The sequence below is a fragment of the Hyperolius riggenbachi genome, chromosome 3, assembly GCF_040937935.1.
Source record: "Hyperolius riggenbachi isolate aHypRig1 chromosome 3, aHypRig1.pri, whole genome shotgun sequence".
In the NCBI taxonomy this organism is placed as follows: domain Eukaryota; kingdom Metazoa; phylum Chordata; class Amphibia; order Anura; family Hyperoliidae; genus Hyperolius; species Hyperolius riggenbachi.
Genome location: NC_090648.1, coordinates 305,076,669 through 305,100,813, shown reverse-complemented (window position 1 = coordinate 305,100,813; position 24,145 = coordinate 305,076,669). Strand labels below are relative to the sequence as shown.

At 42.6% G+C, this 24,145-nt stretch overlaps 1 protein-coding gene across 11 annotated transcripts in view; it reads left to right on the top strand.

The window, feature by feature from the left end:
• Window positions 1–24,145, top strand: part of NAV3 (neuron navigator 3) — an 805,693-nt gene that overhangs the window by 597,481 nt on the left and 184,067 nt on the right. The gene's annotated exons all lie outside the window — the stretch shown is intronic.

The window sequence follows — 24,145 nt, the reverse complement described above, 5'->3', positions numbered from 1 at the left end:
ACATTCTGACATGTATTACATGGTGACATTGTTACTGTGGGCAGATTATGTAGCTGTTCTGGCTTTAACAGACAGCTATAAACAGCCATTTCCTGTGTGTGTCATTGTTACATTGTGGCAGTTTGCCCAGAGTACCGTACGGTACCAGAGCCTCTTGTGGGAGGGGTTTCAGCACAAAATCAGTCATACAGCGCCCCCTGATGGTCTGTTTGTGAAAATCATTATATTTTTCATGTAAAAGTGGGTATCAGCTACTGATTGGGATAAAGTTTAATTATTGGTCGGAGTTTCTCTTTAAAAGTAAAGTAACTCATTTACAAAAATCCAGATAATTTCCCTTTAAATAGTTCCTGTAACTTTTGCTTTTATTTGCATTTACAGTGGTTTGCAAAAGTATTTGGCCCTCTTGAAGTTTTCCACATTTTGTCATATTACTGCCACAAACATGAAACAATTTTATTGGAATTCCACGTGAGAGACCAATACAAAGTGGTGTACACGTGAGAAGTGGAACGAAAATCATACATAATTCCAAACATTTTTTTACAAATAAATAACTTCAAAATGGGGTGTGCATAATTATTCAGCCCCCTTTGGTCTGAGTGCAGTCAGTTGCCCATAGACATTGCCTGATGAGTGCTAATGACTAAATAGAGTGCACCTGTGTGTAATCTAATGTCAGTACGAATACAGCTGCTCTGTGACGGCCTCAGAGATTGTCTAAGAGAATATTGGGAGCAACAACACCATGAAGTCCAAAGAACACAACAGACAGGTCAGGGATAAAGTTATTGAGAAATTTAAAACAGGCTTAGGCTACAAAAAGATTTCCAAAGCCTTGAACATCCCACGGAGCACTGTTCAAGCGATCATTCGGAAATGGAAGGAAGTATGGCACAACTGTAAACCTACCAAGACAAGGCTGTCCACCTAAACTCACAGGCCGAACAAGGAGAGTGCTGATCAGAAATGCAGTCACGAGGCCCATGGTGACTCTGGACGAGCTGCAGAGATCTACAGCTCAGGTGGGGGAATCTGTCCATAGGACAACTATTAGTCATGCACTGCACAAAGTTGGCCTTTATAGAAGAGTGGCAAGAAGAAAGCCATTGTTAACAGAAAAGCATAAGAAGTTCCGTTTGCAGTTTGCCACAAGCCATGTGGGGGACACAGCAAACATGTGGAAGAAGGTGTTCTGGTCAGATGAGACCAAAATGGAACTTTTTGGCCAAAATGCAAAACGCTATATGTGGCAGAAAACTAACACTGCACATCACTCTGAACACACCATCCCCACTTTTAAATATGGTGATGGCAGCATCATGCTCTGGGGGTGCTTCTCTTCCGCAGGGACAGGGAAGCTGGTCAGAGTTGATGGGAAGATGGATGGAGCCAAATACAGAGCAAACTTGGAAGAAAACCTCTTGGAGTCTGCAAAAAACTTGAGACTGGGGCTGAGGTTCATCTTCCAGCAGGACAACGACCCTAAACATAAAGCCAGGGCAACAATGGAATGGTTTAAAACAAAACATATCCATGTGTTAGAATGGCCCAGTCAAAGTCCAGATCAAGAATCTGTGGCAAGATCTGAAAACTGCTGTAAACAAACGCTGTCCATCTAATCTGACTGAGCTGGAGCTGTTTTGCAAAGAAAAATGGGCAAAGATTTCATTGTCTAGACGTGCAAAGCTAGTAGAGACATACCCTAAAAGACTGGCAGCTGTAATTGCAGCAAAAGGTAGTTATACAAAGTATTTACTCAGGGGGCTGAATAATTATGCACACTCCACTTTGCAGTTATTGTTTTTTTGAATGTTTGGAATCATGTATGATTTTCATTCCCCTTCTCATGTGTACACCACTTTGTATTGGTCTTTCACGTGGAATTTCAATAAAATTGATCCATGTTTGTGGCAGTAATATGACAAAATGTAGAAAACTTCAAGGGGACCAAATACTTTTGCAAACCACTGTATAATGTAGAGAAGAAGTGTGCATTATCAGTGAAACCAGGGAACAGATGTTGATTAGTAAAGCAACACATGGAAGATCTCATCAGCTCTTTGAAAAAATGCGGACCGCCAGGTCTTGCCAAGAAAATCACTCCATACTTCTGTGAAACAGCTTTCAACAGGTATGGGATAAAAGATGTTCCTGATTGAAGATTTTATGAAAAGCATGGGAGAAAATCATGGGGATAACATATTGTCAGCCAACTCTTTTGTGTTCATTTTTTCCTGTGCCATGTCTTAGTGGTCAATCTGTCTGCATCTCTCATAATACTTTGCCTGGAGTGGTTTAATTTAAAGTGTATCTCCAGGCATAAAAATGTGCCGTTATTGATTGTGTGGCTCAGCTGAAATCTGGTAGCCTACTAGCATTATTGGTTAATCTGTTATCACTATAGGCATTTTTACATCCAGTCATTATGGTCTTCTCACTTGCTGCTTAACCTGTGTCGTCTTCTTCTGTAGTCTCTTCTTTGGACTAACTCATCAGAATAGATATCTCATTTTTTTTCCTCCTGTCGAAACAACCTCTCATTTCTCTAGTTTAGTAAACCATATAGTGTCTGTTCACCTATAATTAAAGTGAATCAGAGGTAAAAATAAACTGATGAGATAAACGATTGTATTCATGCTCATATTCCTAAAATTACTTTTTTTTTAGATGTCCCACGATTTTATTTTATAATTAAACATTTACAAACTAGATTGAATGTTTTGTTGCCTCTGGTCAGTGCTAGCCTAATAAGTGTACCAGAGTTAGAAAAAGGTCAATAGTTTATGTACAGGGTGGGCCATTTATATGGATACACCTTAATAAAATGGGAATGGTTGGTGATATTAACTTCCTGTTTGTGGCACTTTAGTATATGTGTGTGTGGGGGGTGGGGACTTTTCAAGATGGATGGTGACCATGGCAGCCATTTTGAATCCAACTTCTGTTTTTTCAATTGGAAGAGGGTCATGTGACACATGAAACTCATTGGAAATGTCACATGAAAAACAATGGTGTGCTTGATTTTAATGTAACTTTATTCTTTTATGAGTTATTTACAAGTTTCTGACCACTTATAAAATGTGTTCAATGTGCTGCCCATTGTGTTGGATTGTCAATGCAACCCTCTTCTCCCACTCTTCACACACTGATGGCAACACCGCAGGAGAAATGCTAGCACAGGCTTTCAGTATCCGTAGTTTTAGGTACTGCACAGCTCTATCCTAAAGCAACACCAATCAGGATTGGGAATTCAAACATAAACAGCTCCAACCTTGTGCGCAGCCTTGGCGTACTAATCGATGGGGAATTGAGTTTCAGAAACCAAATTTCATCTGTAGTTAAATCTTCCTTCTTTCATCTGAAGAACATGGCAAAGATTAAACATCTGATTCCCCCAGAGGATCTTCCAACCCTAGTCCACGCCTTCATCACATCACGGCTGGACTACTGCAATGCCCTTTATGCTGGCCTCCCCAAAAAGGACCTGCGTCGCCTGCAATTAGTGCAGAATGCTGCTGCCAGATTGCTAACAAACCAGCCTCGCCACTGTCACATTACACCGATCCTTCGCTCACTGCACTGGCTACCAGTAGAATGGAGAATACTCTTCAAGATTGGACTGCTGACATTCAAATCCCTGCACAATCTGGGCCCTGGATACATGAAGGACTTGCTGAAGCTGCACCACACCTCTCACAACCTCAGATCAGCAAGTTCTATAAACTTGGTCACTCCCACAGTGCACCTCAAAAAATCTGGAGACAGAGCCTTCTGTCATGCTGCCCCTACTTTTTGGAACTCCCTACCACACCCAGTAAAGACAGCACCATCCCTGGAGCTATTCAAATCCAGACTGAAAAGCCACCTGATTAGCCTGGAAAATAGCCTGGAAATTCTTCCTCTGTACCACGATGGTCTGAGCCATGCTTATGCGCTTTGAGTCCCACGGGAGAAAAGCGCTTTACAAATGTTATTTGTTGTTGTTGTTGTTGTTGTTGTATCTTCACAGCATAGACAATTGCCTTCAAATGACAAAGATAGTGGGGCATTCTTCATCAATGGAAACCAAGCACACCATTGTTTTTCTTGTGAAATTCCCAATAGGTTTGATGTGTCACATGACCCTCTTCCTATTGAAAAAACAAAAGTTGGATTAAAAATGGCCGACTTCAAAATGGCCGCCATGGTCACCACCCACCTTGAAAAGTTTCCCCCCTCACATATACTAATGTGCCACAAACAGGAAGTTAATATCACCAACCATTCCCATTTTATTAAGGTGTATCCATATAAATGGACCACCCTGTATTTTATTTCCTTCTGCCCTCAAAAGTTGCCTTCTGCCAGGAAAACTTTTAATGCTGTAATTAGCTTATCAGTGATTTATTTTCCCGACAAGGTACCCACGAGACATAAGCTCTCACTTTCATGCCTAGAAATTAACTCTTTCAGGCTGCAAAATAAGTAAAACAGCCTGGTTATTAATATGTTTTGCGCTGTACATACACTGGTTTATCTCATCATGTCACATGTCACCTAGGGTACACTTTAAAGGGAACCTAAACTGAAAAGGGTATGGATTTTTCCTTTTAAAATACCAATTGCCTGACCTCCCTGCTGATCCTGTGTCTCTAATAGTTTTAGCCACAGCCCCTGAACAAGCATGCAGATCAGGTGCTCTGACTGAAGTCAGACTGGATTAGCTGCATGCTTGTTTCAGGTCTGTGATTCACCCACTACTGCAGCCAAACAGATCAGCATGACTGCCAGGCAACTGGTATTGTTCAAAAGGACACATCCATATCCCTCTCAGTTAAGGTTCCCTTTATCAATGAGTAATAATCGGTCTTCTGCATGTAGTTTTACTCTGCATGCTCTTAAATCATCCTATTTACTGTCGTTTCCTAAACTATACACTTTGTCTCCCAAGTCAGGTAAATAACCCATCTATAAAGTTTATTGATTACTTAGACTGATGGGTAGATGATGAAAATGTAATCACAGTAATCATTTTTCTCCAAGAAAAAATGTAGGAAAGATAAATGTCATAAACGGTAATCAATATCATTTAACTTATTGTTACTGCTTGAATTCTCTTGTGAATTCATTCATCTTTTCCACTGAAAAACAATGGCAAAGGTGAACCAAGATGTTCTTCATTTTATTCTGACTCTTACAAGACGCAACATATCAAGCAGGCTTTCATGATTATAGTATTTAATAATGGGCCAAAATGCTAATCTGACTTCCAACACCCCCAAAGAGTAAGAAACATGTGCTTTGTTTAACTGCCAACAAGAAGGAAACAGATGGCAGGTGGACAGTGTTTGAAATGCAGCCAGGTTATCTCATAAACAGTATAGAATATTTGGAGAACAGTACTGACTTTGCACATTCATAGCATTGAGTGGACAATTTTACAGTTGCTCTCCTGGATGTCTGCCTGATTGGTTTGGCATTGTGAAACCTGCCAAATCTAGAGCAGAACTGTCTGAGAAACATTTTTTTTCTTTAATGTTACATTTAAAAACCTGGTAGAAGTGCTTTAAAGACTTTGGGCCTGATACACTAAACTCCAGTACAGTTTTAGCATTGCAAGCACAGGGGGAGCATCGGTCGTTACCACTTACTGCCACCTGCGCTACCAAGACAATGTGCATGTTACCATGGTAATGCACGTGGCGCTAAGGGTTAAAAGCTGGTTCCCCGACTGCGCTAGTAATGGTAACATTGCTGTGTGCTCTCTACGCTCCGCAACTTTACCAGAGACAGATGTGTATGTGCAGTGCCAAGCATACAAATAAATGCAAAGTGTTCATTTTCTTCTTTTTCTGCTGTAAGAGTTAAACATTTAGACATGTAAGTGACAGTTTCTCTACTGATGACTCCTAGTGTGTAATCCTCACTGATAAGCAATTACAGTCATAAAACTCATGCCTTCACAGCTTCTGAGTGCAGGGTAGAGATAAAAAGATCAAAAGTTAATATAATTTGGCTTATACTGTATAATTTAGTTAAAGACTGTATTATTCAGTTTAGACTAATACAACATTAAACCTACCATTTTTTTGATTCTCTTTTTAGCTTATGCACAAAAAATAAGACTGTGAGATTCTAAAAAAAAGTCATCTTAAGGAGTAGGAGGATAGGATAGACACAAATACATAGCTAGTTTTGCATTAGGGCACTACCACATTGAAAATTGTGATTGAAATTGTGATTTTCACTAGTTTTCGAGTGAGCATTTTGCTGTAATGATAGGTGCAATCGGCAGGTGCGGTTGTGATTGCCCACCTGAAAAAAAAGGGCGAGAAGTTTTTTGGAATGGGGTAAACGCATTTGCAATGTGCTTATATTCAATTGACCAGATCACAAACGCAGGAAAACTGCAGCAAAAATGATTGCACCATTCTGTACAGGGCACTGCAGTTACTATGTTAATCATGGTGCCCTTGCGATTTACAAAATACATCCGCTTCATAAATCCAGTGGGCAAAAAGGAGGGCTTTGTCCTTCTCTCTGCCCAGATCACAAATCCAAATTGCATCACTAATGGCCAAACCAGTTTTAACCTCTTAAGTACCAGCGGTCTCTGCCCCCTTAAAGCGGTATTGTCACCATAAAAATCACATATCAACAGCAACTGGTCTGAGTGTATTAAGTGATAAAGATGCTAATCCTGCATTCAAAACTTTTTCTGCTGTTATGGTTTGGGGTTATCACATACCTTAGGAGCACTGGCCCTTTAAGTGCCATTGCCAAACAGTTATATGCTGGGGGTCTTTTTATCTATAATATATTCCTCCTCTTCCCTTTAGTTCCCCCTCCTTCTAATTACATAAGATAGTGTACTTCCTAGTACAGACCTCAGTGGGAGTACAGACCTCAGTGGGAGTGTCTGAAGACTCTGGGAGGAGGGCGGGTAACAAATACACAATTAGCAAGAGTAGAAAAAAAGTGAGGGAGGAAATGTCAGGAGGTCAAAGGTAACAAAAATGGAAACTGCCTAGAATAGGATTCTCTGCTTTCCCTTTATAAAATTCACAGGAATCATAACGTGGACAGTGCAATACATTTGTTATGTAAGTAGAATTAGTATTTATCTAGTTATGGCTCCCTGCACACTGCAAATCTGTTTTGCGATTCTGATTCCGTTTCCAATTCTGATTAGAATTCCAATTTTCCCTGAATACAATCAACAGAAAAACAGAGGAAAAAACGCAGCATGCAGTAACATTTAAAAATCGGAATCGGATGTAAAAAACGATTAAAAATCGGAATCAGAATCGCATGCAGTGTGCAGGGAGCCTATATGTGTTTTTTTATTTCTTGGTTAGCATGGGTGGCAACTTGTTCTTTAAGAACCAGAGACCACTGCTACAAGAAACGGCGGACCCGCCGCAACCCACTGTCCACGCTGCACGCCGGGAACCTCAGGCCACGCACTTTGCCATCTCTATGACGGCAGAGTTCCTGTGAACCGGTCAGGAGCCACTTTCATTGACTCCTGGCCATGTCTATCAATGTAAGCGAATGGGAGTTGCTTACATTGATAGACAGGGTCAGGAGCCAATGAAATCGACTCCTGACCAGCTCACAGGGTTTTCCATTATAGAAACTGCAAAGCGAGTGAGCTGTGGTGGGGAGACAGTGAGATCTGTGAGAGTGCGCTGTGTCGGTGAGCTAAAAGCTATGCCCTGAGAACCACATCAGTATCAAAACAGAGCATAGATTTCAGCTAGCGTCGCCGTTAACCGGTTAATATCTTTTGCATGTCCTAATTAACTACACATTACAGAATGAAAGTTCAATAAAGACCCCCTAATCTATGGATTTTCTGGAAGCAGAGGTCCTATAGAATGGAAATATATTATTATAGAATTAGCATTGGCTTGATCATTTTGTCATTATTTGTCAAAGTAGCATTTTTATTGAAAATATGCTAAAATCATTACTTGCATACACAAAAACATGTTTTTCTCTATTTTAGTTTTTACTAAACACAAATACATGAAACCATAAATAGGTTTGTGAACACATACATACCCAGTGTTTTTTATGGGAATTTGCTGCCCAGTGTTGGGAGTAAAGATGCTGGACTGGGGGAAATCGGGGCATACCCTGGGGCCTATGGACACCACATTCTGGTATTGGTAAGGTGACCCAACAAGGCAGAATAGTTTGATTAAAACATTTTATTACCTCCAGATGCGATTTAACTATAAGCATGATAAAGTTTTTTGATCTAGTTTCTCTTTGTAAAAGTGGGTGTGTCACTTTCTCCCCCTGAATTTTTGTCTCCATGAAAATAATGACAAAGGAAAGTAAGGCAAAGATTTTGCTCATGACCGCTGTAAATTAAACCTCAGAGTTATAACACCAAGTTGCAAGCTGTGAAATATGTAATTGAGGTGCCTATCTTGTTACCCAATCTCGTTTAAACAAGAGAAGTTTTGAGCTTAGCTGACATTTTACTTCTGGCTAGAACATTCATTAAAGGGAGTCTGTCATAAAGCTATAATCACCTGTCTCCGAAGCCTTCAGGAGAAGCTTTCATTGTATAACTTCCATACTAAATACGCAGCCAGCACTGCAGGAAAACGTGTGATTTACTATTGGTGATGTGCAGGGAAGGTGTACAGCAAAACTAAATGCAGATTTCATGTGTTGAGTCAAAATCCAACTACTGAAATGTTTTATAGGACCAGCATTCATGTCCATTTCTTTAAGCTGGGATCATACTACTTTAAATTGCTTGTGTTTTGCCGCATAGCGGAAAACACACGCAAGAAAAAGGTATTGAAAGTCTATGGGCCACATTGCATATCGTATCTCTCTGCGATTTGCAATGTACCATTTTAAAGGATCAAAAGGGGAAAAGGACCCGCAACATCCACACACATTTAGACCAAAGGGAGCGAGGAACCAGAAAGCTCGAAATGTCCAGTAGAAAAGAAAGTTCCGCTACACCAGTGGCTGGGTGCAAAAGGTTTCTCCGTTTATTTTTTCATCAATCAGTGAGTACAAAAATTAAAAAGAGCTCACGCGTATCGGAGCTCATGGCTCCTTAATCATAGCTTGTACATTGTAATAATGCATGAGTTTAAATAGTGCACAACCCTCCCACCACAGGGAGGGAGGGAGGGAGGCGTGGCCTACGGCCTTAAAGTGACACATATATATATACCACATTAAAATTGCAAGAATATGAAATAACATAAAATAAAATCATGTATACACAAAAACATGCATAGCACAACCATGTCAAAATGTCCAGATACCCTAAAGAACATAAACATAACAAAAGATGGCAAAGTTCACGTAAAGATGCCATTAAGTACCAAAATAATTATGACACTAAGAATTAAGGTCATATGTTAAATTAACATCCATTCTGGAATTTAAGCCCTGTGGAATCCTAGTCCCCAACTTCCAAATCCAGAAAGCCTCCCTCTTTCGCAAAACCCTGTACATATCTCCCCCTCTAGCAGAACGCAAAACCCTTTCCACCCCCTGGAAAACAAAGCTCCTCATGTCTCCCTGGTGTGCATGAAAAAAATGCTTAGACACACTAGAAACCTGGGAGATATAGGACTTGTTCCTGAGGCATCTGGAGGCTCCGTTATAATGTTCGGAAATGCGTTGGCGTAGAGGTCGTGTGGTACAGCCTACGTATTGCAACCTGCAAAGGGTGCAGCCGACAAGATAGACCACATGATTCGTACCGCAATTAATGTATTGCTTGATACGAAACTTGGTCCCATTGGACATGGAAACTATCTCGCGGGTCGCACCATGCACAGTACAATACCTGCAGGTATTGCACCCACATTTAAAAGAACCTGTATAAGTTAACCACGTAGGAACCCTCCTCTCCGAACTGGAAAAAAGGCTCGGGGAGAGCAGCGGAAAAACCACAACCTTGGCTCAAAATTTCATGGAGTTTTGGGTCCGAGTGCAGAATGGGTAAGTATTTCTTAATTATGTGAACAACTTGTTCGTATTCTAAACTATATGGGGTTGTAAAGGTCAATCCCCTCTTTTTACGTCCCAGTCCGCCATCAGAGCCAGTAAACAATAGTTCATTGCGATTTTTATTATACACTTGTTTTTTGGCTTTTTTAATTAAACTACGGTCGTAGCCCCTGTCCTGAAGTCGCCGCTCCACCAGTGCCAGCTCACTCTCCATGTCCCCAGGATCGGAGCAGTTTCTGGCTGCTCTTAATAGTTCTCCATAGGGGATCGCCCTCAAGGTGTGTTTGGGATGACAACTTTTTGCCAAAAGTAAGGAATTACCAGCACAGGCCTTGCGATACGTTTTAGTAACTATTTTGTTTGATACAGATGAACCGCAGAGAGTCAAATCCAAATAATTGACCTCTAAGGGATCACTACAAATGGTGAATGACAGGTTGAGACCATTATCGTTACAATAGGTAAGAAATTGTGTGACAAGGTCCGGGGGGCCCCCCCATATCAGCAGCAGATCATCTATGTATCGGCCATACCAAAAAATGAACTCACTAAAGGGGTTTCCCGCTCCAAAGATGCGGAGCTCCTCCCACCATCCCATGTACAAATTTGCCAGGGATGGGGAGAACTTGGCTCCCATAGAAGCTCCGCACCTTTGGAGATAGAAAACCCCATCAAACATAAAATAATTATGGTTCAACAGATGATCTACCGCCAACATGAGGAAGCTCCCCAGATCCGCGGAGAAAGAGCTATAGTTTCGGATGTGGAAATCTAAAGCCTGAAGAGCCTTATCATGGGGGATGGATGAATAAAGTGAGTTAACATCCATGGTGACCCATGAATAGTGACTTTCCCACCGCAGAGGATCCAGACTATTAAGCAGGTGTGTCGTATCGCGTAGGTAACCCAGGAGTCTTTGTACCAGGGGCTGAAGACAACTATCCACCCACTGGCCCAGACGCTCGCCCAAAGAGCCAATGCCCGCAACGATCGGGCGGCCCTTCGGCGGAACGTCCGGTTTGTGTACCTTGGGCAAATGGTGGAATATGGGGATGACTGGTGCATCCACCATGAGATAGTCTCGCTAAATACCCCCAAAGAGACTCCCATATCCAACAGCTGCTTAAGTTCTGTCTGGAAACGCATAGTGGGATCGCCACTTAATTGCTGGTAGGTGTTGGCATCACCAAGCTGTCGTAAGGCTTCTGCTCTGTAGGAGTCAGCATCCAGAACCACCACGGCCCCCCCTTTATCAGCACTGCGGATAATAATGGACCGATCGTTTTGGAGGGACCGAAGTGCCTCCCGCTCCCGTACAGACAGGTCCGACCTGGCCCTGGACACCCTCTGTACTTGCATCAATGCAGTTTCGATCATATCTTGAAAGGTGTCCACGACCCCGGTCCTAGCCTGCACAGGGTAGAAGGATGGGTTGGAAACGGACACGGGGCCCGCGTCCGCCCCGGCGACCGGGCCGCCACTCTGTCTGGAACGTGATTCCAGAGAGAGGGCGGTAGAGGCCCCCCGGAATTGAGGAACCCCCCCGGGCGCCGGGGCGGAAAAAACAACGGGCGCCGCGGCCGGTCCCCCACCCACCTCCGGATCCATTGACTCCTCCATCTCCGCAAAATGTTTTCTCACCATAAGATTGCGGACAAATTTGTTAACATCCAACATTGTGTTAAAAATATTGAAATGACAGGATGGAGAAAAAGAAAGGCCTCTAGACAAGAGAGAAAGTTGGGCATCAGATAATGGTACTTTAGAAAGGTTAATAACATTGGAAAAGCCTAATCTTTTGTGTTTCCTGCCCGCCCTCCTTCTACGTTTCCTTTTCTGTTTTTGAATTTCCGGTGCTTTTTCTTTTGTTTCTGATAATAGGAGGCCTGTACTAAAGGGTCTGTTCCTGTTGCCTGTCCGCGCTGGTCCCCCCTTGGTTTGGGGGTGCCAGCAAAGACTGACTGGGCCCTATTTTCAACCTCATCTGATAAATCAGAAAGAGACCCTGAGCTGTCAGCAGAGCTAAAGCTAACTTTTTTGGTGTGGTGGGGTCTGCGTAGTATCGGTTTGGGTGAACGATGCATGGTTTCCCACCTGCCCCACTCATACACAACATTGTTCCTATAGTCCCCTGTATCCCGAAGAAACTTTATACGTTTAGTATTCAAAATAATGTTCTCTATTTTAGTGATGTTCTCCTTCATTTTGTTGTTCAGATCGTCAAACAGATCAAGAGAGGAGAATCTGTTGAGCTCCTCCCTAGTCTCCGCGATCTGGACCTTAATATCCGCGAGTTTCTTTTCTTCATAGGAGACGATCAACTTCATGAGTCGTATGGAACAATCAGATTGGTTCAATTTGGTTCCACTCGACCACGAATTGATCAGAATATACGGTGGTAGGTATCTTTTTGATACGGAGCCCCCTCGGAATCATACCCTCTGACACATAATGTTTCAGTGTGGTGATGTCGCACCATAAACGAACCTCTTTATCAAGTAAACATTCTAAACCTGTAAAGGAAGATTGTAGGTTAAGAGTAGGATCAGAGCTGAAGGTACCAGGTTGTTTTGACAAAACAGAAATGTACTTATTCATCCTATCTGGATTTAGTAACAGTTCCCCTATGATGTCTAAAATGTAATCCGAGTTGGAAGGATCCGAATCATGAGAGACATCTGGGACAGTCTCTAGCTGCTGATTCACTGAAGCCTTTGGCAAGGCAGGCTCCGGGACAGGATTCAAGATAACTGCCTCCTGTTCCGGCAAGGCAGGCTGAACAGTCTGTGTCAGAGGCAGATATATGGAATCATTGCTTGTGTTGTTAGATGAGATACTAACATTAACACTGTCCTTGTCTTCATGCGAAGTGACGTTACTCCCCTGGGTCAAAACTTTACTTTCCTCCTGGTTTATCAAAGTGGTGAAACCTTTGATCAAACTCTGGACATGGGTCGATTTAGAAATGTCCCTAGGAGCTACTCCTGTTTTCACCCACCCTTGTAAACTACCTCGTAGCTGTGGAGGTAAAGGAGCAAGATTACTCACTTTTGTGGTGGGTGCAGGGGGTTCAGTGTTCAAGTCTCTCCGCAAGCCATCGACAATGGCTGAAATAGCCTCTCCATGTGATGGCTGAGTGGTGGGCTGGCTTTAGCATCTGGTCCAAAGAGAGGCGGTGGGAAGCAGCAGCAAGCTGGCTGGACTGTGAATATGGCACCTTGTCTCCGGCGTGATGCATGGCCATGGAGAAGGATGTCCTATTCGGGCTTCCGTTTTGGCAGGCGGAAGCAAAGTCGGCGTCTGGCGTGGTCTCCGATGGCGGCCATTTTGTTGTAGATTGGCCGGAGACACTCTGTAGCCAGGGGCGTAGGAATAGACCCTGCAGCCCCTGCAGTTGCAGGGGGGCCCCTAGCAAGTCAGGGGCCCGGAGGAGGAAAGGCTGTCACCACCGGCGTACCTACCGGGGATGCGACTCTCTCAGCCGCAGGGGGGCCCGGCCGCCCGGGGCTGCTCTGGGGCCCGCTCACTGTGCGTGGGGGGAGCGCTGCTCTGGACCCCCCAGCAAGGTGCTCAACTGGCCGCAGCGTCTAATAGACGCTGCGCCAGTTCATTCCTCGCAGCCCCGCTCCACCAGCAGCCTGCATAGTCTCCGGCAGGCAGAGCAGGGCTACGGCAAGATGGCCGCCGAAGAAGCCCTAAACTGGAGACTATTTGTGTCTCTAGTACAGGGCTTCGGCAGCCATCTTGCCGTAGCCCTGCACTCTGCCTGTCAGCGCGGGAGATGTGCTGCAGCAGGACTCATGGAGCTGCGAGCCAGATGCCGGGAGAGGAGAAGACTTCTGTCAGGTAAGTGAATTGGTTTTTTTTCACAGGTGCATTTTTTTTTCTAGTGTCTGCTGCCTACATTGTGATTTTCTGGTCACTGCTGCCCACATTGTGATTTTTAGGTGTCTGCTGCCCACATTATGATTTTCTGGTCACTGCTGCCCACATTGTGATTTTCAGGTGTCTGCTGCCCACATTATGATTTTCTGGTCACTGCTGCCCACATTGTGATTTTCAGGTGTCTGCTGCCCACATTGCGATTTTCTGGTGTCTGCTGCCCACATTATGATATTCTGGTGTCTGCTGCCCACATTATGATTTTCTGGTCACTGCTGCCCACATTGTGATTTTCAGGTGTCTGCTGCCCACATTGCGATTTTCTGGTGTCTGCTGCCCACATTGCGATTTTCTGGTGTCTGCTGCCCACATTGTGATTTTCAGGTGTCTGCTGCCCACATTACGATTTTCTGGTCACTGCTGCCCACATTGCGATTTTCTGGTGTCTGCTGCCCACATTGCGATTTTCTGGTGTCTGCTGCCCACATTGCGATTTTCTGGTGTCTGCTGCCCACATTACGATTTTCTGGTCACTGCTGCCCACATTGCGATTTTCTGGTCACTGCTGCCCACATTGCGATTTTCTGGTGTCTGCTGCCCACATTAGGATTTTCTGGTGTCTGCTGCCCACATTACGATTTTCAGGTGTCTGCTGCCCACATTACGATTTCCAGGTGTCTGCTGCCCACATTGCGATTTTCTGGTGTCTGCTGCCCACATTGCGATTTTCTGGTGTCTGCTGCCCACATTGCGATTTTCTGGTGTCTGCTGCCCACATTACGATTTTCAGGTGTCTGCTGCCCACATTGTGATTTTCAGGTGTCTGCTGCCCACATTACGATTTTCTGGTCACTGCTGCCCACATTGCGATTTTCTGGTCACTGCTGCCCACATTGCGATTTTCAGGTGTCTGCTGCCCTCATTACGATTTTCAGGTGTCTGCTGCCCACATTACGATTTTCAGGTGTCTGCTGCCCACATTACGATTTTCAGGTGTCTGCTGCCCACATTGCGATTTTCAGGTGTCTGCTGCCCACATTGCGATTTTCTGGTGTCTGCTGCCCACATTACGATTTTCTGGTGTATGCTGCCCACATTAGGATTTTCTGGTGACTGCTGCCCACATTGCGATTTTCTGGTGACTGCTGCCCACATTGCGATTTTTCTGGTGACTGCTGCCCACATAAGGATTTTCTGGTGACTGCTGCCCACATTAGGATTTTCTGGTGTCTGCTGCCCACATTACGACATTCTGGTGACTGACTGCTGCCCACATTAGGATTTTCTGGTGACTGCTGCCCACATTACGATATTCTGGTGACTGCTGCCCACATTAGGATTTTCTGGTGACTGATGCCCACATTGCAATTTTCTGGTGACTGCTGCCCACATGGCGATTTTCTGGTGACTGCTGCCCACATTGCGATTTTCTGGTGAACTCTGCCCACATTACGATTTTCTGGCCCACATTACGATTCTCTGGTTAACACTGCCCACGTTACGATTGTCTGGTGAATGCTGTCCACGTTACGATTTTCTGGTGAACGCTGCCCACATTACGATTTTCTGGCCCACATTACGATTTTCTGGTGAACACTGCCCAAGTTACGATTGTCTGGTGAATGCTGTCCATGTTACAATTTTCTGGTGAACTCTGCCCACATTACGATTTTCTGTCCCACATTACGATATTCTGGTTAACGCTGCCCACATTACGATTGTCTGGTGAATGCTGCCCACGTTACAATTTTCTGGTGACTGCTGCTCACGTTACTATTTTCTGGTGACTGGTGCCCACATTACGATTTTCTGGTGAACTCTGCCCACATTACGATTTTCTGGCCCACATTACGATTGTCTGGTAAAATGCTGCCCACTTTACAATTAATTTACAGTGAAACGCTGCCCCATTACGATTATTTGGCACCTATGGGGGGGGCCCCATCCAAATATTCGCAGGGGGGCCCAGTGATTTCTAGTTACACCCCTGTTGTAGCGGTGCGGGATCTCGGTGTTCTGGCATTGCAGATCCCTGCACGACACGGCTGCGGAGGGTCCGCGGCTCCATAAGCCAGGCAAATCCAGTCTCCTCTCTCGGACTTCAGCTAACAAGCAGGCTCTTGTCACCGGACCGAAAAATCACAGCAAAAACGGAACGCTGGAAGGAAAGAGGCTGACAGGCAAGGTAGGCATCTGAACAATGTAACATATAGCAGTCACTGATCAAAGTTAAACGTGCAGTATACGGATACACCCAGTGTAGTGGGAGCAGGTCCTATATGAGCAAAATGGCAAAGGATCAAAAGGGGAAAAGGACCCGCAACATCCACACACATTTAGACCAAAGGGAGCGAGGAACCAGAAAGCTCGAAATGTCCAGTAGAAAAGAAAGTTCCGCTACACCAGTGGCTGGGTGCAAAAGGTTTCTCCGTTTATTTTTTCATCAATCAGTGAGTACAAAAATTAAAAAAGCTCACGCGTATCGGAGCTCATGGCTCCTTAATCATAGCTTGTACATTGTAATAATGCATGAGTTTAAATAGTGCACAACCCTCCCACCACAGGGAGGGAGGGAGGCGTGGCCTACGGCCTTAAAGTGACACATATATATATATATATATATACCACATTAAAATTGCAAGAATATGAAATAACATAAAATAAAATCATGTATACACAAAAACATGCATAGCACAACCATGTCAAAATGTCCAGATACCCTAAAGAACATAAACATGACAAAAGATGGCAAAGTTCACGTACGTCTGGACATTTTGACATGGTTGTGCTATGCATGTTTTTGTGTATACATGATTTTATTTTATGTTATTTCATATTCTTGCAATTTTAATGTGGTATATATATATGTGTCACTTTAAGGCCCTAGGCCACGCCTCCCTCCCTCCCTGTGGTGGGAGGGTTGTGCACTATTTAAACTCATGCATTATTACAATGTACAAGCTATGATTAAGGAGCCATGAGCTCCGATACGCGTGAGCTTTTTTAATTTTTGTACTCACTGATTGATGAAAAAATAAACGGAGAAACCTTTTGCACCCAGCCACTGGTGTAGCGGAACTTTCTTTTCTACTGTACCATTTTAAAATCGCAAAACATGTTGGATCTTCCCGCATGCTGTATGTCAGTCACATGTGACTCACTTTCAAGGAGTTCCTATGGGGAAAAAATGCATGCTATTTGATATTATACGGTAAATATATGATACTGATGATATTGTATTTTTTGCCCCAAAAACACATATATTTAAAAAACGCAAATGTATGAAAAACAAAAACGCATACAAAAACGCAAAGCCAAAAACATAAAACCTAGAGGAAAATGTAGAAATGTGCAAGAAGAGCAAGAATTATTCATTTTATTAGTTGCTAAAGGACAATGCGTTTCGTGGGCATTACCTGCGGAAACCGGAAATGTGCACGCTCATACAAATATCATTTAAAGCAGGAAATTTGGGCGCCTGGTTGGTTAGGTATCAGAGGGGTAGTGGTTAGGATTTAGCATCGGAAGGGAGTGGTTAGGGTAAGGCATCGGGGAAGGGGGGGTCTGTTACAGTATCTGTAACTCGAGCACTGTGGACTTGGAGTGCATCAGAGAGGACTGGAGGGGGTCAAAGGAGATGTTTTCTGATGTATCTATGTCAGTAGAGAAAAGTAGCATTTGGCTGGGTAACTCCAGTTTCACGAATGGCTTCTTCCTCTAAGAATCATCTGCTTTAAGATGATAGACTGAAAAATGATCAGAGATCAGTATAGTCTAATTCTAAACATTTGGTTTGGGTAACAAACATCTGTTGTTATTACACAACTTAAGTCACCACTTATGTGCCAGATATTTTTTTTAGCTCTTTGAAAAACTTGATAACTCTGTAAGAAATTAAGTGTTTTCCTACAAAATAGAGCTTCCTGCTGAGTCAAGCCAGTGGGACAAATTTATCAAACTAGGAGCAAGAAGAATGCAAAATAGATGTAAAACAGTTGCTGAGTGAGACCAATGATCTGTGTATCTTCGTATCTGCTTCTCATTTGTACCAGTTTTTCTCCAATTGTCTTTGCACTGATTTTGATAAAGCTTTTCCTGAGAGCTGTGATTCTGACTCTTGGAAATAGTTAATTACATCTGTTAATAATTTGCATAGCTAATTAACAATAGCTGTTTATGCTACCCTGCAGAGTACCTTGACAAAAACTGTTTTATCTAACATTCAGAGGAACCCTGAAAGAAGGAAAGAACCCTGAAAGAATATGTTTTCAGTATATAAGGCTCCCACAGTCATTTTATTTGCAACGATGACCATTGACCATCTGCAGACATCCCCCTAGACATTGTGGACTTATGTGTGCTGAAACAGCACCATAGTGGCACAATTTCAGCTGATAAACTTAGTCCAAATGTCTGTCAGTGCAACAGGGATGCTGTGGGCAATGTTCTCAAAAAATCTATTATGGCCCATTGATCTTCGGTCTAGATTAATCATCTGCCAGGTGTAGCAGTAAGCGTTCAGTATACCCTGCAGCATCAGCATGGTCCAAAAATAAATGTAGTGCTGAGGAAAACAAGAATCAATGTAGTGTCACTGCCTTGGGCACAGCAATCACAGCACAAACTTGGAACTGCTCAGAGCACTAGACCACAATCCCGTCACAGTATGAATATACTCTCATTCATATTCTTCCCACAATCTGTATAATAATTACCAAGTGTCTCACACAGGTAGTGCGCACTCACATTCTCATTGGCCAGTTATCTTTCCTTTGTATTGAGTCTGATTTTAATGAGGTAATTGTGAAATTTCAGTAGTTTGCATTTGTAAAATAAGCTATCATAAAGTTAGCAAAGTGGCTCCCAAGTTAAAAAAATCATTATTTCTCAGTTTTCGGCCATTATAATTTTAAAATAATACTTGCTACCATCATTAAAACGTATGTATTTTATTTGCCCATTTATCCTGGTTATTACACCATTTAAATTATGTCCCTATAAAAATTCATTGTGCCAATATTTTATTTGGAAACAAGGATGCAATTTTTCAGTGTTGTGTCCATCACTATTTTCAAAGCCATATTTTAAAAATTAACAGTAATATACCCTCTTGACATACATATTTTTGAAAATATGGCTTTGAAAATAGTGATGGAAAAACAGGTAACTAGGGATCATTAACTGAAAAAAAAGGGATGTAATTTTACAATTTGGCCACAAGATGTCCTCAGTGGTGACTTCAACTTACAGTACTATTAGTACAGAAGCGGAAGCACTGCGTGGACGGGATTTGTGAATGGCAGAGCCGTCTGAATAGACGGCTGCGACCACTCACAAGGGGACTTAGATCAATGAATGGTATTTGTGTTCCCATTCATTGATCTAGCAGCTAACAATTGGCAGACATGAGCGGCGGTACCAAGCGCGGGTGGGGGGGTGGAGGGAAGTAGTAGCTGCATCCTTGCACAGTGTTGTGGCATTTTGCAGGGGCGTAGTTACTTGTCCCCGGGGGGGAGTGGTTAAAAAAGTTCAGTCCCTAAGGTAACTATTTTTTTTTTAATTGTCATTTTTTAAATAAAGGTTTATTTGGGTATTTATGAGAGAGTGTGGGAGGTTAGGAGTTAATTTTGAATAATGTGTAGGTCTTTTTATGGAAATAAATGTATGTAGGTGTAATTTTACTATTTAGCCACAAGATGTTCTCACACATTTTCTTCCTGCCGCATACTAATAGTACACGAACAGGAAGTAATGCATGCATGTGTAATTAAGTTTGTTACAATAACCACAGGCATCTTATTGATGCCATCAATCATTGACATGGGGACTTAGATCAGTGAATGGGAACTGCATTCTCATTCATTTATGGTCCTCTCTAACGATCGGCGCCGGGAGGCGTATATCTATGTCCCTTGTATGGGAACTGTCTTCCCGTGGGGCGTAGATATACTGCCACAAACATGGCCAGTAATTAAAGTGGACATGCCATGATAAACTGGGAAGAGGAGGAGCTCAGCATCAGAGTCCACTTTCACTTTTGGGGGGCATACATGTCATGTACAGTGGTGTGAAAAACTATTTGCCCCCTTCCTGATTTCTTAATCTTTTGCATGTTTGTCACACTTAAATGTTTCTGCTCATCAAAAACCGTTAACCATTAGTCAAAGATAACATAATTGAACACAAAATGCAGTTTTAAATGATGGTTTTTATTATTTAGTGAGAAAAAAAACTCAAAACCTACATGGCCCTGTGTGAAAAAGAAATTGTCCCCTGAACCTTATAACTGGTTGGACCACCCTTAGCAGCAATAACTGCAATCAAGCGTTTGCGATAACTTGCAACAAGTCTTTTAAAGCGCTCTGGAGGAATTTTGGCCCACTCATCTTTGCAGAATTGTTGTAATTCAGTTTTATTTGAGGGTTTTCTAGCATGAACTGCCTTTTTAAGGTCATGCCACAACATCTCAATAGGATTCAGGTCAGGGCTTTGACTAGGCCACTCCAAAGTCTTCATTTTGTTTTTCTTCAGCCATTCAGAGGTGGATTTGCTGGTGTCTTTTGGGTCATTGTCCTGCTGCAGCACCCAAGATCGCTTCAGCTTGAGTTGACAAACAGATGGCCGGACATTCTCCTTCAGGATTTTTTGGTAGACAATAGAATTCATGGTTCCATCTATCACAGCAAGCCTTCCAGGTCCTGAAGCAGCAAAACAACCCCAGACCATCACACTACCACCACCATATTTTACTGTTGGTATGATGTTCTTTTGCTGAAATGCTGTGTTACTTCTACGACAGATTTAACAGGACACGCACCTTCCAAAAAGTTCAACTTTTGTCTCGACGGTCCACAAGGTATTTTCCCACAAGTCTTGGCAATCATTGAGATATTTTTTTTAGCAAAATTGAGACGAGCCTTAATGTTCTTTTTGCTTAAAAGTGGTTTGCGCCTTGGATATCTGCCATGCACTCTGTTTTTGCCCAGTCTCTTTCTTATGGTGGAGTCGTGAACAATGACCTTAATTGAGGCAAGTGAGGCCTGTAGTTCTTTAGATGTTGTCCTAGGGCCTTTTGTGGCCTCTCGGATGAGTTTTCTCTGCGCTCTTGGGGTAATTTTGGTCGGCCAGCCACTCCTGGGAAGGTTCATCACTGTTCCATGTTTTTGCCATTTGTGGATAATGGCTCTCACTGTGGTTCGCTGGAGTCCCAAAGCTTTAGAAATGGCTTTATGACCTTTACCAGACTGATAGATCTCAATTACAGTACTTTTGTTCTCATTTGTTCCTAAATTTCTTTGGATCTTGGCATGATGTCTAGCTTTTGAGGTGCTTTTGGTCTACTTCTCTGTGTCAGATAGCTCCTATTTAAGTGGTTTCTTGATTGAAACAGGTGGGCAGTAATCAGGCCTGGGGGTGACTACAGAAATTGAACTCAGGTATGATAAACCACAGTTAAGTTATTTTCGAACAAGGGGGGGCAATCACTTTTTCACACAGGGCCATGTAGGTTTTGAGTTTTTTTTCCTCACTAAATAATAAAAATCATCATTTAAAACTGCATTTTGTGTTCAATTATGTTATCTTTGACTAATAGTTAACGGTTTTTGATGAGCAGAAACATTTAAGTGTGACAAACCTGCAAAAGAATAAGAAATCAGGAAGGGGGCAAATAGTTTTTCACACCACTGTATGTCTGTCCTAGACTTGACGAAGGGGATGGGATTGGCCTCACACAATCACCTGTGTACCATCAGATGATTGTACGTCTGTGATGGAACAATAAACGGTACAGTGTGACAAAGTCTGTGTGCTGATCTCCTCTTTGACCTTGTGGTGTTAAGGATCCGTTGTGGGCAGAAAGCAGAGATTTACCTCAAAGGGTGGTGTTGCACAAGGCTCTGAAAAAAGTCCACCTGTAACATTTTGAAGCTGCGCCACAGAGGATTGTGTTTACAGATTATTATTTTATGCATAAATTCAGATCTATAAGCATATCATTGACCATCCTTAACCATGACCAGAGATGGGCTGACATGTCACCATGCAAACCAGCCTTCTGCCCTCACTTCTTGGAGACCAATTACCTCTTCCCTTAACTACTGAAGGGCTAGTAGAATAGCAGTCATGTAATACAGGCTCATCAACTCATTTGCAGTGCAACATTTTTGTAACAAATCCACTTTGACCTGAATTTGTTAGAAAAAGTTTACGCTGCGGGTGTTTGTATGTAACTGCAATGCCACCGTTTCTTTTTTTTTTTTTACTAAATTCTTGCTATGATCTGATGTGGCATAAAAGAGGGTAAACTTTTACCACTTAATAGAATAGAATTGTAGCTTATGGCCCCTTGAGAGAGGTTGCTGTGTATGATTTTTTTTTATGTAGAACTTTATCCACTTAATTTGAGGTAAAGATTCACAAGATTAAATCAGGCAAAATAAATCTAAATACTGTATGGAACTAAAAGTTTAAAAATACAATATGTGTGATTATTTGAAAAGCTGCAATATTTAGGTGTGATCTATAACTCTACAAGGTGCATTATTGCCGTCTTATAAAATGTGTTGGATGAGAGCTTATTTTGAATGTGTGTAAATGTGACAGTGTAGGTGAACCTCAGCCTTTCAGCACTCGACCTGTCGCATTGTGCTGTGGACAGCAGCTCAGTGTAATAAGGAGGCTGTCCGCTGCCATGGCAGCTAGCAACGTGTACTGCAGTGCATAGGAAGAGTCAGATCTTGGGATGCAGGTTGAATACTAAAATGTTAGCAGGCGACTTGTGCAGAGCAGAGCTTCACTTGTACCAAGCTCTGACGTGAGCTTGCTATACTTGCAGGCAGCACTGTTTCAGATAAAGTGTAGAGCATCTGTGTTTAGGGAGGGAGTCGTCTGAAAACAGAGGAGATTGCAGAAGGTGAATGAGAATTAATGGGAATTAGTTACCTTTTAAAATGAAGATTTTTCTTTTGGATGCCTCTGGTTATGAGATGGAAAGACACAAATGGATTTTGCTCTGGGGCTGGACTCTTTTACTGAGGCTGCATGCTTTTCATGTATCTCCAATGGATTTGTAACAGCATTAGGATTACCTCTGCAGTTGTGGCACAAAGATGTACACCGCACATTACACCAGACGCCTGAAATGTGCAGCCTTCATTATTTCTTCCTCTAAGGAGTCCTAAAACCCCGTGAAAAATGCAACGCCCGACCGAGTTACCACTTAGTAAGAAGAAGGATGTCATGAGAGATGCTTGTCTCCGGAAACAAAAGTCTATGACAAATCTGTCATTTATCAGTGCAAGCACGGATAATGGCGTTCTTTTCTCTTATCAAGCAAGCTGGCAAGAAAATACCTCCAGCTCCCAAGTCCACTTTAGTTCTAAGGAGGAGAAAGTTGAGGCTACTACCTGCCTTTCAAAGCTTTTCTCTCAGTCGTTGCACTCTCTAGCTCCTGCTGCATCTTGGGAATCTGAAAATATGGCATCCAAGCACAATGTTTTATCACGCAGGCAGTCATCACTTTTATGTATGGGAAGTCAAGATTTGCCAAACTTTTCAGCACCAGGATGTTCTCGGGTGGCAGAAGACAAATACTGCAATAACCTGGGTGATATGCGCAAAAGTTGGTCAGAGGAAGAAGAGGAAAATTGTCAACGAGAAGGGACTGCCCATCTGGATGAAGAAGTCATTAGGACCATGCTAGCTGACCTAGAGCAAGCGTTGTATTGTGAGTCTCTTGGTGAGTTTTTATAATAGTGGTTCTCAATGAGCGATTGCACATATAACTTCTGACTCTAGAGGGAAAATTGCACTAGTTGTCATGTTGACTGCTTGCTTTATCTTTCACTATAAGTGGGATACCTAGTTTGTCTTTTGCTCTTGTGCCTATTACTGCTGCCTATCTGTTAGGTTCTAACCGTTGGATTAAATAACCTAGAAAACATGGTTTAAAAATAAGTAACTTTCAGCAATAACTAGCCACATACCTTATAATCTGATTACACAAGCTATGTGTGAATTTACCATGTCTATGATGGTCCAGGGATGGTCAATGACATGCAAATAATCTCTAATTAATGCAGTATTATGAAAGTTTTGCATGCAAACTTATGAAGGTTGTAAATAGACCAAACATATTCCACCATGGTGGGATTTGATTGGTGCATTTCCTAGCTGCATACATGTGCATATAACATTTGCATAATCCCACATCAACTCAGAATTATATGCATCTCATTGATCATCCCTATGATGGTCTTCCTAAAATATATTTGAATAATATTTA